Source organism: Anopheles marshallii, assembly GCF_943734725.1.
Source record: "Anopheles marshallii chromosome X unlocalized genomic scaffold, idAnoMarsDA_429_01 X_unloc_58, whole genome shotgun sequence".
Classification (NCBI taxonomy): domain Eukaryota; kingdom Metazoa; phylum Arthropoda; class Insecta; order Diptera; family Culicidae; genus Anopheles; species Anopheles marshallii.
The window spans coordinates 2,501-7,500 of NW_026525907.1; positions in this window are offsets into that span (position 1 = coordinate 2,501).

The following is a 5,000-nucleotide window of genomic DNA, read 5'->3' on the forward strand; positions in this document are numbered from 1 at the left end:
AATAAATTCCGTTCTCAGCATCGTTGGCTATAATCGGGCAATTTACGGGCTTGCAATCCTCTCCTTTCCATGACTACCGGAGCAGTCCTGGAATGTGTGTTTCCAGCAATCCAACACTATGTGAGCTATTCCAATCTATGCGTCCAACTGGTGAACATTATGTGTGAAGGCGAGCTCCACTGTACTTACCACGCGGTATGGTGTTCGTACAACCATCAGTAAACATGTGAACCAACGACGATCGAAGGAATAAATTCCGTTTCTCAGCATCGCTGGCTATGATCGGGCAATTTACGGGCTTGCAATCCTCCTATGCACCTGGCAATGTATGGTTGTGTTTCCTGCTGCTTTCCTGATTTGGATGTGTACCATGGCCTTTATCAGGCACTCTCTACTAGCTCCGGAATCGAACCCTGATTCCCGCTTCCCGTCACAACCATGGTAGTCCTCTACACTACCATCAATAGTTGATGGGGCACAGTCAAGTGAAAGATCGGTACCAGACTTCAACTCAATCGGCCGATTGGTTTACTAATAAGTGCACCGGTCCTACCACCTTCAGAAGCAGCAATCCGGCCTGTTGCATGTATTAGCTCTGGTTTTCATCAATCTTCCCCTGCTGTGTTATACTGAGCTTATGCGGTTTCTCGATTGTCGTGCAAAGTGTGTTATCACACATACCCAATATGCTCAACTCTCATGTTCGTTTGACGCACCAAACTTTATTAGTGATGCACCACACAACAGGTTTTAATATACGCGATCGTGTGTGTTTCTGTGTGAACTTGGTGCGCCAAGTCCATTTGTGATGCATCACTTAGCTAACCATCTTTCGGGACTGTTTAGGGTATGTGCTCCTCCACATCTATGCTACTCGTACACATTCTCTGTCAATAGGTTTAAGATCGGGCATTCTACCATATCATTGCCTTAATGCTTTCAAATCAAGGCTACCAGGGTAGGCCTAATTGCGTTCGAAACTCAACTTGTGAGCTGTCGGCCCTAGAAGTTTTTTAGGATTGCTAGGACCTCTCTCTATATTTTGCCTTTGGACTTCTCGAAGCTCAACTTGTGAGCAGTTCCATGCACCACTACCCGTATCTCTTAGCTTAGTTCTAGCCATGTGCGTTCAAAGCTCAACGTTAAGCTGTGTCCTGCACCACAATCGTTATATAATAAGCTTATCTCTAAGCTTTTTTGCGTTCAATGCTCAACGTTAAGCTATCCCTTCGCTTAGAACCTCGCTCTACATTTTGCCTTTGGACTTCTCGAAGCTCAACTTGTGAGCAGTTCCATGCACCACTATAGGTATCTCTTAGCTTAGTTTCTAGCCATGTGCGTTCAAAGCTCAACGTTAAGCGGCCTCATGCACCACAACCCTTGTATCTTAAGCTTATCTCAAAGCTTTTTTGCGTTCAATGCTCAACGTTAAGCTATCCTTCGCTTAGAACTCGCTCTACATTTTGCCTTTGGACTCTCGAAGCTCAACTTGTGAGCAGTTCCATGCACCACTATAGGTATCTCTTAGGCTTAGTTCTAGCCATGTGCGTTCAAAGCTCAACGTTAAGCGGCCTCATGCACCACAACCCTTGTATCTTAAGCTTATCTCTAAGCTTTTTTTGCGTTCAATGCTCAACCGTTAAGCTATCCCTTCGCTTAGAACCTCGCTCTATATTCAACTTTCAGATACCTCAAAGCTCAACTTATGTGGTCTGCTATTGCTCTTGAACGGGTACAATATCTGACAGAGGGGGGTTTTTGGCCCAAATTATGCATTATTAGTTTAACCTCCGTCGCAGAACCACATTTGACCAGGTCGTCACGAAAAAATTTTTTTCTCGACCTGGTCCCCCATAGTTAGGGAATGAACATGACATCTTAACCATATTTGACCATTTTCAAATTTCTCGTCGCGGAATCATGACTTTACTAGTAAAATTTGTTCCGGGTAGGGACCTCCCATACAAAATTTTCATCGCTCCAAAAGTGATTTCGTTTCACTTTTCAACATTTACAAGGTCCATAAATCATGTTTTGAGACGATATGGAAAAAAAAATTTTTTGCCCGTCTCGACCAACTCGACCGATGGTGACCACAGCAGGGTGCTCCATACAAATTTTCCTTATGTGGAATTTTCAGTGTAAAATAAGGTTTCTCCAATCGATCGCGGGTTTCACTTTTCATCATTGCTAGGTCTAACTATGATGTTTTGAGTGGTCCCGCAAAAATTTTTTCTCTTGGCCAGTCGAACCCTTTCGTCCATGTCGGTGTGTTCTGCAGTAGGGTGCTCCATACAAATTTTCCTTATGTGGAATTTTTCAGTGTAAAATAAGGTTTCTCCAATCGATCGCGGGTTTCACTTTTCATCATTTGCTAGGTCTAACTATGATGTTTTGAGTGGTCCCGCAAAAATTTTTTCTTGGACCGGGCCTTCCTTCCCGGCCCTGTCGGTGTGCTCTGCAGTAGGGTGCTCCATACAAATTTTCCTTATGTGGAATTTTCAGTGTAAAATAAGGTTTCTCCAATCGATCGCGGGTTTCACTTTTCATCATTTGCTAGGTCTAACTATGATGTTTTGAGTGGTCCCGCAAAAATTTTTTCTCTTAGCCAGTCGACCCTTTCGTCCATGTCGGTGTGTTCTGCAGTAGGGTGCTCCATACAAATTTTCCTTATGTGGAATTTTTCAGTGTAAAATAAGGTTTCTCCAATCGATCGCGGGTTTCACTTTTCATCATTTGCTAGGTCTAACTATGATGTTTTGAGTGGTCCCGCAAAAATTTTTTCTTGGACCGGGCCTTCCTTCCCGGCCCTGTCGGTGTGCTCTGCAGTAGGGTGCTCCATACAAATTTTCCTTATGTGGAATTTTTCAGTGTAAAATATGGTTTCTCCAATCGATCGCGGGTTTCACTTTTCATCATTTGCTAGGTCTAACTATGATGTTTTGAGTGGTCCCGCAAAAATTTTTTCTTGGACCGGGCCTTCCTTCCCGGCCCTGTCGGTGTGCTCTGCAGTAGGGTGCTCCATACAAATTTTCCTTATGTGGAATTTTTCAGTGTAAAATAAGGTTTCTCCAATCGATCGCGGGTTTCACTTTTCATCATTTGCTAGGTCTAACTATGATGTTTTGAGTGGTCCCGCAAAAATTTTTTCTTGGACCGGGCCTTCCTTCCCGGCCCTGTCGGTGTGCTCTGCAGTAGGGTGCTCCATACAAATTTTCCTTATGTGGAATTTTTCAGTGTAAAATAAGGTTTCTCCAATCGATCGCGGGTTTCACTTTTCATCATTTGCTAGGTCTAACTATGATGTTTTGAGTGGTCCCGCAAAAATTTTTTCTTGGACCGGGCCTTCCTTCCCGGCCCTGTCGGTGTGCTCTGCAGTAGGGTGCTCCATACAAATTTTCCTTATGTGGAATTTTTCAGTGTAAAATAAGGTTTCTCCAATCGATCGCGGGTTTCACTTTTCATCATTTGCTAGGTCTAACTATGATGTTTTGAGTGGTCCCGCAAAAATTTTTTCTCTTAGCCAGTCGACCCTTTCGTCCATGTCGGTGTGTTCTGCAGTAGGGTGCTCCAACCAAGTTTTCCTAATGAAAGTTTTTCGTGGTTTCGTGTGAGTTAAAAACTCCGGAACTTGGCTTATTTTCACCATAATTTCCACATATGGTGACCAACTCAATAAACGTTTTGTGCGTATCCTATGGACAGTTTTTCGCGTTCAACTTGGTGAACTAGGGTTGTTTTCCCGAAGGGTAAAAAAATCTGGACTTAGCCAAATTTTGAAATCTCCAACCAATCTTGGCCTGTTAGATTATCTTGGTTGGGTTGCTATGGGCTGCTACGGCCTACTTGATAGGCAATGTTTCAACTCTTGGAAGCTTTCGTGGTTGTTTAGAACTGTCCATGGCCTTCTTGATAGAAATGGCTTATCGTGGCCATGGACTTAGCAACATTTTGAGATCCAATCTTGGCCTGTTAGATTATCTTGGTTGGTTTGCTATGGGCTGGTACGGCCTACTTGATAGGCAATGTTTCAACTCTTGGAAGCTTTCGTGGTTGCTAAGCACAGTTCGTGGCCTTCTTGATAGAAATGGCTTATCGTGGCCATGGACTTAGCAACATTTTGAGATCCAATCTTGGCCTGTTAGATTATCTTGGTTGGTTTGCTATGGGCTGGTACGGCCTACTTGATAGGCAATGTTTCAACTCTTGGAAGCTTTCGTGGTTGCTAAGCACAGTTCGTGGCCTTCTTGATAGAAATGGCTTATGGTGGCCATGGACTTAGCCAAATTTTGAAATCTCCAACCAATCTTGGCCTGTTAGAGTATCTTGGTTGGGTTGCTATGGGCTGGTACGGCCTACTTGATAGGCAATGTTTCAACTCTTGGAAGCTTTCGTGGTTGCTAAGCACTGTTCATGGCCTTCTTGATAGAAATGGCTTATGGTGGCCATGGACTTAGCCAAATTTTGAAATCTCCAACCAATCTTGGCCTGTTAGAGTATCTTGGTTGGGTTGCTATGGGCTGGTACGGCCTACTTGATAGGCAATGTTTCAACTCTTGGCCGCTTTCGTGGTTGCTAAGCACTGTTCATGGCCTTCTTGATAGAAATGGCTTATGGTGGCCATGGACTTAGCCAAATTTTGAAATCTCCAACCAATCTTGGCCTGTTAGATTATCTTGGTTGGGTTGCTATGGGCCGGTACGGCCTACTTGATAGGCAATGTTTCAACTCTTGGAAGCTTTCGTGGTTGCTAAGCACTGTCCATGGCCTTCTTGATAGAAATGGCTTATGGTGGCCATGGACTTAGCAAAATTTTGAAATCTCCAACCAATCTTGGCCTGTTAGAGTATCTTGGTTGGTTTGCTATGGGCTGGTACGGCCTACTTGATAGGCAATGTTTCAACTCTTGGAAGCTTTCGTGGTTGCTAAGCACTGTCCATGGCCTTCTTGATAGAAATGGCTTATGGTGGCCATGGACTTAGCCAAATTTTGAAATCTCC